This window comes from Manduca sexta, chromosome 14, assembly GCF_014839805.1.
Source record: "Manduca sexta isolate Smith_Timp_Sample1 chromosome 14, JHU_Msex_v1.0, whole genome shotgun sequence".
Taxonomy (NCBI): Eukaryota; Metazoa; Arthropoda; class Insecta; order Lepidoptera; family Sphingidae; genus Manduca; species Manduca sexta.
Window position 1 is genome coordinate 4,440,522 of NC_051128.1, and position 13,472 is coordinate 4,453,993.

The window sequence follows — 13,472 nt, forward strand, 5'->3', positions numbered from 1 at the left end:
GCAGTGGGCAAGTATATAATACAGGGCTGATATTATTAATTGATTTAAATAAATTTAGCATACTTGTAAAATGTTATAAAATTGTCATTTTAACATAATATGAATTATTTTTAACTAACTTATCATGAAGCTCAAAGTAGTTTTTCAATGGTAGTAAATTCCTAAGATTCTAATATTATATTTACGGTTTTCCTACTATATTTCAGAACAATTATTGCTGTTATAATAAATAAAAAATACAGTTTCCATAAAACGTATAAATATTTTGCAAAGTTTTGAAAAAATCTCATTCTTTATCAAGAAAATCTCGAGATAAGTTGCCAGTTATTCATGAATAAATAATATTAAAGGCAAAAGTAGAAACTCAAAGACTATAATCTCGTCTGCGGATTCCGAGAAATCTTACTATCTTACTTCTTACTTAATATTATAAATGCGAAAGTTTGTGAAGTTTTTTGAATGTTAGAAGTAAACGCAAATATCTGAATTTTGAATGAAATTTGGCTCATAGATAAGATATTAATATAGTGTTTTTATCCCATTACACAGTGGTAGAATGTTTGTATTCGCCCGGATAGCGATCACCGTACACAAGGTGTAAAACCCGCCATTGTCGCCCACGTAAGTGTCGCTTTTCGGGATCAGCCTGTGTTCGGTTTCAAACAGGTATAACAGTAAAATTAAATTATTTTACGTATTTTATCGCGGTTCTAATATTTTAGTTTTCTCTCGACGTTTCGAAGTCTGCAGCCTTGTGGTTACGGGACGAACTGACCCGAAGGCTGCAGTCTTCGAAACATCGTGAAAAAACAAAAATATTAATACCGCGATAAAATTCGAAAAATAGCTTAGATTTAATGTCTAACATTAGCGAAAACATAAATCATTAGGTATAGGTAATAGTGTGGACTGGTGGTTGAAATCATTTCTCGTGATTCGATATTATCTGGTAATCACTCCACTTACCATCAGGTCTAGAAGGACACTTTGTCGTGCAATAAAAAATTATGTTTTATCCCGGGAAAAATTTCATCCGCATAGTTATGAGTCCTATTTCAAATATTTGTAGTTCATTCCTACACTTGCGTTTGCATGTTTGCTAATCCGTTCATAGTTGTGAATAATACCTATTTCGTATATTCGTAGTACTTTTAGTTGCGTTTGAAGTTTGTTATAAATTTGATGACTTGGTTAAGTAGCATTTAAAGTATAACAATTAATTTGCGAATAGGTATTTCTGTCTGAAACTGTTGCAAAGTTCGTTTTTCTAAACTTTTGTTTGGTATTTTGCCAAATTTTACTTATTCTGTTTTTACTCGTTAAACTATGTCTTTCGATACATCAAAGTATAAAAAGATATTTTTCCATATCTTCAGAAATCGCAACAGCCTAAATGACATTGTTAAATATCAGGTAAGTATAAAATACCTCTTTTCAGGAAGGATTAATCATGATACTTAAATTATTTTTATTTCATAAAATCTCAATACCTTCAGTATGAACTTATGCTAGTTACGTGGTAGTTACTATCCCAAACGACATGATTTTATAATATGGATGTATTAATACGTATACACAGATGTATGTGTAATTTTATGTAATCAGATATATCACAATGAGTTATTATAATTTTCAAAAGTACCTGGAACCGTTGGGAATGCATGAAAAGATTAATGAAGGTGGGGAAAGCGCGAGAAGTATGCCAGAATCGTGCAAAGTGGCAATCCATAATCTCTGCCTACCCCCTGCTATAAAGGCGTGATACTATGTAAGTATCACAATAATTTGCTATGATTAGTTGTACATGTCCGCTCTCTGAGATAGTTAGAGAGAAAACTCCCCTCTGCTCAATCCAGCCTCTTTTATGTCGTTTGTCCTTTTATGTGTATAAGGGGAAAACTGGTTTAATAAAAATGAAGGTAGTTTTGTCAATGTTGACGATAACTGCGACAATATCACCTTTAAAATACTTTAAATCATGTAACTTTATAAACCAAACAATAGCAAAAACAACTAGACCTTAACAAAGTTAATTTGTACACATAATTGATATAGCTTTTGAAACAGTGTAAAAATGCTTTTAGTCTAATAAAAACAATTCGCGGTGGACAATTTGTTTTTATGGTTGTGTGTAAGTGACGCTTGTTTATGCGACAACAGACGTAGATGGTTTTAATAACGGACAATTTGCATAGCGCATTGAATTAAGGATTATTTTCATTGGTCATTTGTTTTTGTTGGAATTAAACGAGTTTATTTATTATGTTTTGTATTTTGATTTAATCGGATTGATCACTTTATTACATTAATTATACAACAGCATCACAGCAGAGTTTGTTATGTCCAAAGACAACTAGAGACTTGCAAATATAGATTAAACTAAAACTAGTTAAAACCGACTACAGACTTAAGAATGTAAAACCAGGTTCACATAATTGGTAAACGAACAATTTCTTTAATATTATAACTTCAACAATTTTATTTAAAATTTCATTTCATAATATGTTTTAAAGCAAGATGGTAAGATCTGATAATGCTGGCCTAGTGCGGATTGGTAGACTTCACACACCCTCCAAATTCCTATAGAGAACTTCTCAGGTATGCAGGTTTTCTCATGGTATTGTTCTTTATCGTTAAAGCAAGCTATAATTCACAAAGAATATTCTCATAATTTTTTAGTTAGTGTCCTTGGGTTTAAACTTGCAGACATTCGTCTCGACAGTCCATTCCACATCCAACTAGGCTATCGCCTGTGATTTTAGTTTAGCTTAAACCAAACGAGTTAAAAATTCAATCTAAATTTAATAGAAAGCAATACGTAAGTGTAAATGCAATATCACCGCCTTTTAACTATAAATGTCGACAAATACAAATACAGAACCAGCTTGTCCAGTTGTAAAATAAAAATATTTCCATTTCTATCTGACATCGAGACTGAGTCAATAATCCGAGTCTCCATAAACGCTACAGCAACCCGTTCGCTCCCAACAATTTCCGATTTCACTCCGATCCATAATCGGGTGGCCAGACTGAAAAACTTTTTAATCAGCCAGTCTGGACCTTAGGGTTTATTTCGAAAAACGGAACCCGTAGTTTTGGATGACGGATCGCATTTTGTTACTACGAAGTGTTAAGGATCCGATCCATTCATCACAATATTTCTAACATGGAATTTGTAAGAACTTATAGGGTTTCGCTATCCCTTTTTAAAACCATCTGCGAGGTCAAGATCCACTGCTTTCTTCCCCGAAAAAAAAATACGAGGACTTGATCCTACCACTAAGGTAAGCTGCAGAACGGTGACGAATCTGAAGTAATTTGGTAGTTAAGTTAAATCCAAAGTTAGTTGTTTCTTCGTTTCGAATCGACGTTTCGACGTTCTTTTTTCGAAGTAGACCCTTTTATTCGATGTAGGGTGACTTGGTCTAAGTAATATCACGTTAAATTGGTTTGACAGATCTTTGTGAACATTTTTATGATTCGTGGTTTCTATTTAATGATATGGCAAAACCCAAAGACAAACAGTATAGTTAGGTACAAACTGGACTTCAGGAACAAATTTGTGCTTCAATAGTATTACCAATCAATAAGTCGTTGCCTTATTTGAAATGTATGTGTGACAAGACGTCACAAGTTAGAATTCTAAGATTTTATAGAGACGACATTGGAATAATTGTCATAAAAAAATTATGCGCTTATGCGATGGTTACACAATCTAAATAGTAAAACACCTATGTAAAATACTTCATATTTTTTCAATATCTTGATTTGCAAGTTTTTTATGCGCATATTAGCATATTTTCTGGAAATATGTTATTTTTATGATTGAAATACGCAATGGCATCTTATCACATGGACATTTGGAGCACAAAATTGGTTCTGATGTCTGGTCTCTTACTGAAATGAGTAATGTTGTTAGTACTCATTTAATACAATTTATTTGGGAGCACAGATAGATTATACATTTATGTCACTAATAGCATTTACACAGGTGTTGTAAAATAGGCCCTAAAACTATAACCACATAACACACATCGTTTGATTCCAGAATCTTGCTGCAAACCGAGTTATCTCCAATCTCACTAAAAGGGCACTGAAAGAATTTTATGATTAAATCTTATACGGTCAAATGGAGCTTCACAGGTAGTTTCCGGACATGTTATTGGCTTTGAACGAAGAAGAAAATAGTAATAGTTTAATTTTGTTATTGTTCGCGTAATACGAGTAGAAAATTGATATTGTTGCGATATAATTTTGATTATTTTCATCCAAATACATTCGGATTCAGATGTTTACTTCAAAGGTTTGTTTTACGTTTGGAGGTTTTTTAATTATTTATTTTTACGAGTTAAAAACATACTAGAACTTACATAAGTGAATGAATCCCTCCTAGCAGAATTTCGGCCACGGCGGCCAATCTCAACGAAGATCAACCAGGTCCGCAGGATATATTATAGTGCACAAGTGTATGCGCAATACACAGGTGCAATCCAGCATGACCGGAGAGAGATCAGGCGCAGAATCAACGGTTTCACGTGCTTTCCGAAGCACGGAGGTCTACCACCGCCAACTTCCTGACTCCGAGCTGCCACTGAGTAATTTTTAAGATGGAAAACACAGTCACAATTATTTTGGCCCGACCCGGGATTCGAACCCAAGACCTCAGCGTGGTGGTCGTTCCTGTACCGTGAATAATTACAAATCATCGTAAATCCGCCTTAAATAGAAAATTATAATGTTCCTCACGGATAAAAATATCAAAATAAAAGCATGAAAGGATAATGAGCTGTTAATAATATTTGAATCCGCTTCGGATTTATTTATTTTTAAACAACATGTTTTTCATGTCGTATGTTTGTACATCAAAGTAATGGAAGCGTTTTTAATAATAATAAAATAATATAATATATAAGTAATAATATTAATATCAGCTCTGTATTATATACTGTCCCACTGCTGGGCACGGGCTTCCTCTACTACTGAGAAGGATTAGGCATTAATCCACCACGCTAGCCTAGTGCGAATTGATAGACTTCACACACCCTCGAAAATTCCTATAGAGAATTCTCAAGCATGTAGGTTTCCTCACGATGTTTTCCTTCACCGTTGAAGCAAAATCAAATATTAATTCATTAAAATAAAAAATGTATTTTTCGGCACTATCTAAATATATACAAAACGATTATCTACTTAGATATTGTTTATTCTTAGCTAATTGATAAAAAAATATTTTGTAATTTTATAAAAAGTGCTTTGAATAATATTGTATCCTCAATATGGAGCTAGTCAACGGTTTAGGACAGTTCCAAAAAAAAAATCATTTGAAATCTACGAAAATATTTTCATGATAGTCTAAAAAATCTAAAGGAAGTCCGTCATTCACACACTAATTTGCTTAAGGCATTGGCTGATGAACAAGACCCGTGTTTTCATCTAATCCATACCTTAGAAAGTGACAGACGCGGCACGAATAACTTATAAGCCGGAACAACTTGTTCTCGTAATTTTGGCGCGATTCGAAAAGTTTTGGGGGTTTACCAGTATTTTGGTGGTGTTCCAATAGTCATTGAATACAAAAACTTTTTCATTTACGCTCTCGAACGCCGTCTGAATAATATATGAACGGTACGTTGCCTGAAGCTTCGGAATCCTCTTGGCTTTAAGGATTTTAAGCTTTTCCAACTGAATTAATGACATCTTACTAAGGATTTGCGTCTTTAGAAAATATAATTTGCTTATTCATGCTTTTAGTGTGAGTTAAATTGTTTAGTGTTAGTTTTAGCACGTAGCAACACCGAAATGTGAAATTTTAAATTATCAATTTTATTTAATTTTTAATTATGTAGGAAAAATAAACAGTAACATAGATGTATACAGTACTTAATGAAAGGTTACACATTTGATAATATCTGCTACCTACGAAATTTAAAAAAAGCGGTGATAGCCAGGTCGGGTGCAGCACGGACTGCTGAGACCAATGTCCGCATGTTCAAACCCCAACGGCACACACCTCTAGCTTCTTTAAAATCAGTGTGTATTCTTCGTGAATTATTTATTGCTTTAACAGTGAAGTAAATCATCCTGAGGAAACCTGCATACCTGAGAAGTTTTCTATAGGAGTTTTGATGGTATATGAAGTTTACTAACCCACTAGGCACTAGGCCAGCGTGGTGGACTTAGCCCTCTTACTAAGATCCTTCTCAGTAGTAGAAGAGGCCCGTGCCCAGCAGTGGGGTAGTATATAATACAGGGCTGATATTATACATACCTACAGCATTTTTCATAGGCTACAATGCAAAATTAGATGTATAGGTAATTATTGTAGGCAGAAGAGTAATCTATTAATTAGATCTGTTGATGAAATTAAATAAGAGGAAGCAAGATTCTGAATTTTAAGGAACAGATAATAACATAGACAATAAATGCTTAATTAATAAATATAGGTATTCGATGAAATTTTGAAAGTCATAAACATCACGTAAGAAGATTTTGGATAAAAAATAACTTCTCAAAGATATGTTTCAACGAATCACATAATGATATCTGGACTAAGGAATAGTGAATAGACCTTTTGACGCACTCGTATAAATTGGTATACGAAAAACCATTGGGATAATAACATTACTATTCAATAGAATCACTAGCGTACCTTGTATTACACAAGAATATCTTGCAATTTCATATAATCTAGTTATTTGTATGTATTATTATATTCAACAAGAACTTATGTGAGATTTATCGATCATATTACCTGAGGTTTTGTGCTTAGAATGTGTGTCTAAAATCCATAATTGTCTACATAATTTTATGTGACGAATTTGGAAGTAACATATGGGTCAAGTTTAGTTTTTGGTCCTTTCGGGGGTTTAAAAAGTTAGAAATTAAGCACATTATAATTTTATAATATTAATATTATTTTTTTATTAGATACGAGGGAACGACTAGAAAGAGAGAGATATTATTGTTTAGGAAATTTATGACAAAAGTTAGTTTCTTCTATCTATAATATAACATTAAAGATAGACAGACGGCTATGGTTTTCTAAGATTATGGAATTTAAAATAAATAAAAAAAATCTACACCATTTACCTATAACTGGTGAACATATCAAAATCAAATTCTAAATTTTATAATCCACGAGGAGTTAACGCATGACTATTGATCCACTACCGTTAATTAAGAAGAACAATTCCGTCATACATGATTGTTCCATAACTTTAACTGTTTACAATTACACGCAACAGAAGCCTTCAAAATGAATACATTTTCCCCGTGTTTGCAGTATTTTTAATTACTGCTCCGCTTTTATTGATCATAGCGTGATGATATATAAGCCTTTCTTGATAGAATTATTAGCCCAATGGCTATCCAACACTAAAATATTTTTTCAATTTCGAACCAGTAGTTCCTGAGATTAGCGCGTTCAAACATAAACTCTTCTGCTTTATACAAAAGTATAGATTAGTGTTAACTCATAAAACTACCGGTTAAATCGGCCCTCATCGATGTATGAATTTGATACTATTGATAAAAACGTAAAAGCCAATTGGAATTGAATGTTACATTCACCCAAATCCATGAATAACACATGAGAAAAGTTCCTTTATTTTACCGAATTGAAAGAAAATAGAATTGGAAAATGAGGTCGATTGCCAATGATCTATTATTTATTGAATAATTAGTTTACTTTACTTGTTAATGAAAAAAGTATTTTTATACATAAAGAAGTAGAAAATAATATTAAAACACTAAAATAAAGGTTGATTATTCTTTTTTTTTATTGCTTTGAATGACGAGACGAGCTTGCCGTTAGCCTGGTGGTAAGCGATATGACCATCAATAAACAGTAGAAATACTATCCAACATTTTGAATTACAAAGTATTGTTCGGTATTTCACTGCGCTTGCCATCCTGAAACATGAGATGTTAAGTCTTATGATGTCCAGTAGTTACACTGGCTACAATGTCCCTCAAACCGGAACACAACAGTGACCACACTGCTGCTTGGTGGAAATAGACATTGCGGTGGTACCTACATATGCGAACTGTCACATATGAGAGACCTACCACGAGTGAAATATACATATTTAATATAATTGATCACTGTTATACTGATTCTCTAACTTCAATTCATCATCAGTTCGTTACTATCCTTGCATCAACTAATAGAATAATGAAATAGTAATAATAAACCACTGATTATAATTACTAAAGCTTAACGACACGTTCATTTCACACCAGCATGGTTAAGCAAACATCAACCAACCTCTCATCATAATTAAGTTCTGTTTTCACATTTGCTGTGAATATTTCCACATTTCAAAAAGACATCAAAGCTTTATACTTTAGCGCGCCTCGAGCCCTGGACAAAGACACGAGCCCCGTAAAGGGAGTGTAAAAAAATTCATTTCCCCAGGGACATTACCGTGCACCTGTGAAAGGGCACGGTTTGAATATTGGAATGTAGCATTTTGTCTTTACCTGTTCGCAAATAGTGTTCGAACCGTAAATAATAAGGTTTGGATTTTGAAAACAATTTATGTTTGTTAACATCATACAAAACAAATTATCATGATTAATATAATGATTTTTAAGCAAATGTTAGGTGATGATATAAAACGAATTTTTGGATTTAAAAACATATAGCTGATGTGAAACACCGACGCTTTACGAAGTCTGCAATTACTGAATATTCTGAAGGACAAACACCACAAATCCTTGTCAAAGGACATCGATTACTACCTAGAATTATTCGGGAGGAAATTAAAAAATATACGAATTTAAATAGAGAAGATGAAGATATAAAAACCGCGATAAAATCCGCAAAACAGTGTTATTTCAACGTATAACATATTTTGTGTGTTTAAATCCATCACTGGGTGGAGATAATTTTGGTAAATAGAAAGATTATTCTTTTACGGAAATTTAAAATTTCATGTCTACAAAAGAAACGTTCCAGGCAATTATTTAGACGTCAGAATAGTTTATTGAATGATTAGGTAACGTTTTATAATATCACAAACATACTTTGTAGTAATGTCGAATGTATTATATCTTTATTTAAGAAGTTTCTCGTAATTTCTTGACCATCTCGCTCCATACGTGCGCTTTCACAGGTATTCACTAAGTTCATGATTTCAAAATATTTTATTAATAAAACCCTAGCCCCTTCCAACACAAGAACCGACAACAAACTGTTTATAATACTCACATTGACACCCAAAGTATGTGGTCCACTTTACACATTCTGACAAAACATATAAGTCTTCTCTTACTTCAGAGTCGGAGCAATTTTGGAAGTCTGACGCCCGTACGAGATATTTTAACATTTTTTTATTGCCTTAACAGGCAAATGGTCCGCGTGATAGTAAGCAGCATTCGTCGCCCAAGGACTTTGAAATGCCAAAAAATATCATAATATATAAATATTTGTCGGAATGTGTCCGGAGCGGAGTCTCATCACTGCGAATGAAGTGCTAGAATACAGTATCCTCAATAAGTAAGGATAGAAAAGAAAGCCTATCCTGGACCCAAATAAAGAAGAAGAAGAAAGAAGAACAATTAGATGCAGTTATATCATATGGCACGATCATATACAAGAATATAAATTGCGTAACCAAACACTCCAATGTTAAACCGTAAATTAGAGTAAAATACTCTAAAACCCCAAAATATTATAAACAAAAGTTCTACATTTCAATCCCGACATCGCATTAAATAAATTAAAACATCGAACATTAGCGAATTGACTTGTACTCCTAAGAGACATTAGCCGATAATTTATGAAGGTACAAATAGCCGGATAAGCAGATTCACGCTAATCAATTTTGTTTGTACCAAGGTTTATGGCCTGAGGGAAAAGGGAATTTATGGATCAAGAAGTTCGTGTCGGCCCTCTTTTATGATGGCGCGTGTCCGTCCGCTCAAATGTGGTATTCGTTTCGTACATTTCACGAGCTACCATTTTGTTTTTATTGACGTTTCGTTTTGTTTATTTAATGATGTGTGTATTCTCGTTTAAGATGAAAATCGTCATGAAGTGTTTGATTTTTTTTTCTAATTGTACCTTCTTGGTCTTATAGTACTCGAGTTAATAGTTGTGAAGTTCTGGGATTTATATCTAGCCGTTGTAACCAAAATACTTTACGGTTCATTAAAGCACAAGTCAAAATGTAAAAAAAAATCTCGAAATATTAATATTATCTAACATTGTTTTTATAATTAATTTTAGTTAATATAATTAAAATTTGTTGAATATGTAATTTAATTGGGAAGAAATAAAAGCCTTATTATAAAGCATAAGTCAGGTGTCGTGGATGGCAATGAATTATCATATGATAAGAAAGAAGCTCAAAGAACCGGGTGCATGAATTGCTTGTCTACCTAACCATTTATATCAAACGCGTGAGCTTATGAATGTAACTTTGAAAACGAAAACAAACCACATTTGTACGAGTTTAAAGCTCAAAATCTCTACTGCATTATTACAAGACAAAAGGCTAAAGCAGTCTGGAACAAGTCGAACTCAGAAGAAGGATTACAGTAACGCGACATTGTAAGCAGAAGCAACAGTAACTTCCAGTGGCCCAAAGTAAATATCAATGGAGTTAGAGTTCAAACCGCAAAGCTTTAATGCCCGACTAATACACTACTTTGACCCGCCTCTTTCGGTTCCGCTTTCTCGCAGCCTTTCAGTTTCAGAGCTTTACTCACCTGCCTGTGATTTTTATTCACAAAAGCTTCGGCGAGATTTTTGTTACCGCATGTTGCTAATATTGTAGAGTGGTATCTTGTTTTTTATTTCTCAATCCAAGGATTGTGATCTATAGCGATATTTACTTAAAGTTTGCTATTCTTTGTATGCTGTAGTTAAATGTAAATCTATACTAACATACACAATATAATATCCATAATGTAAGGGTGATCTTTGAAACTACTGACCTTATAAAAATATATAACACCACTACAAACAAAGTTATCTCTAAATGCTACAGGGTTACTTAAATGCTATTTAAATACAAGTTATACTACATTAAATTTAAATGTAGGCGTAGCATCTCTTATATATCTCTTAATATAATATTATGTATTTTCATATATGACCTATTACATTTTATATTATTATCATAAATATATTTTTTTGAAACAGCATTATTTCTAGATATTAAATTAACTAGAACATATTGTGTAAATGCAACTCGCAACTTACTAGCTCACGAAGCTTTCGACTTGGTAGTTACTTTCGCAAAGTTATGTTGGTCCATAGTCCCGCTCGCCAGCTTCGACTCTCGTCTGCGATGTTTACATTTTTAACTAGGTTCAACATAGGTTTCCTGTTTTTATTTTGTATTTCTTTGTTTTGAAAGTTGTACGAGCGGTTCGTGTTGTTTCATTTATAATTTCAGGTATGTCTGTTACTTTATTTGTGTTGGATATCGGGCTATGCGAATGTTTTACTTTTTACTTTGCGTTTCTCGTTTCATTTATAAATCTGTAGTTTTATTTCACATTGTTTTTGTATTTGACATGATTTATATCAAAATATGTTGAATAAAAAACCGCATGTACAAAACATGAGTTGTTAAAAAAGCGTGAATTTGCGAAACGCAAACATTTTATACAACAAAAATTTGAACGAAACAGGTCACTCTAAACACATCCAAAGAGCATTTCAAAAGCCGTGACCAGACATTTCCTTTGCACGGTTATAAAAAATTTACACCCACATCGGTAGTTCAAAACGAGTGGCACTCGTGTCGTGTCCTAAATTTTACCCGCCATAAAACATGAGCACAAAGCAACGCCACTGAAAGATGTATCCATCTTATCTCCGACGGTCGCGTAAACTGCTACGATATCTTTACATGAAACTAGAAAAGACGGAGTGGATGTCTTTATGAATTTCGCGATATTAAGTGCTGTTTTATAAGTTTCAAGTAAATATTTTGACTGTTTTCATATTGAACTGGTAATGATGGTACTAATTACCATATATTTGGGAGCATTGATTTTAGTATGACTTTTGAATTTGGTCGGCTTATACATTTATGTGATGATTAGCATTTACTCAGAAGTGGTGAACAGGCCACACACTTGGTTATATTACCAAATATATAATTGATTTCAACATTAATTGTAGACTTCTTTAAAACCCTAGCGTGCATAACAAAACTTATATTATTTTATATTTTGTAGTTACTTGTGTTGTTAAAAAGTAAAAGCTGAGAAGGTAGAAATTATAAAAGTTATAAGTTTTTGTTACGATGAACATAATTGCAAAGTTAGAAAAAGACGGGAGCTAACTTTTTGCCGGCACTCATATATTTAAGGCTAAAACGCCTGTTTCGTTTGGAAAAATAGGTTGCCTGAACACATACCGACTTTTTTCCACGATCTTCGTCCCGCGCATTGTTTTCCAAAGTAGCTAGTACGAAGCTTAGATAACACTGGCCCTGCCCAGCGGGATTTCGATAAGATTCGTCAATGCTTAGCGGAATTGTCGCCTTAAATAGAGGGTAAATATTTTCGTTATCTTCACTATAACCGCTGAATATTGTGGTACCTTAGCTAGGTTTTTGGGTATTTCATATTTTTCTAGTCCTTTGTTGGGTTTTAGAGATTTTTGCCTTGAGTTTATTTAGAGTGGTAGTTTGTTAGCTTTTTCGACTAAACAAAATAAGCATTCATGCGAAACATTTTGTTGTTCTTATTAGAGGTTCAGAACAAAAAAAGATGGTTCTCAGGTTCCGTAGGTCTATTAATTCTTCGTATGTCACTGTATTTTATTTAGAGCTTATTATTATGACTACAAGGCTGAAATTGGTATATTATAAATATCTAGTTAAGAAACATTTCAATTATCCATATTCCTTATGGTTCCTCTTATTTAAACAACATTGAAAATCAGGAACCGATTTCAAAAATCCGGATTAAAGTACCGCAACTTTTTTTATTGATGCCCAACTTTCGACACAAAGAACTCGAGAAACAAAACCCGTCCATAACTACCAAAAACTCGATATCAAAAAAGTCCATACTGTTAATCCACAAAGAGAAATACGGGCAACTTAAACCTTAGACAATACGTGGAGTTAGCCGACGCTCGCGGCGCTGTAACTTTGCCTCCACGTCCGTTTGGTTCTATTTCGTTTTTTCTGTCAATTCAGTGCTACAGAGCATTGCATCAGATAAACATGCCTACAGGGACGTGTTTGAGTATCGCACTAAAAGACTGTGTTCAATTAAGACAGGGTTATTTGCGGATTTTCAGTGATAACTTATGCCATGCAACACTTTATTTGGAAGACTCGTGGTGGTTAGTTTTTGTGTAGTTTTTATTTATAAATCTTTATTATGATAATATTATATACTGTCCCATTGCTGGGCATTGGCGTTAGTCCACCACGTTAGCCTAGTGCGGATTGGTAGACTTCACACACCCACAAAATTCCTATTGGGAACTTCTCAAGTAT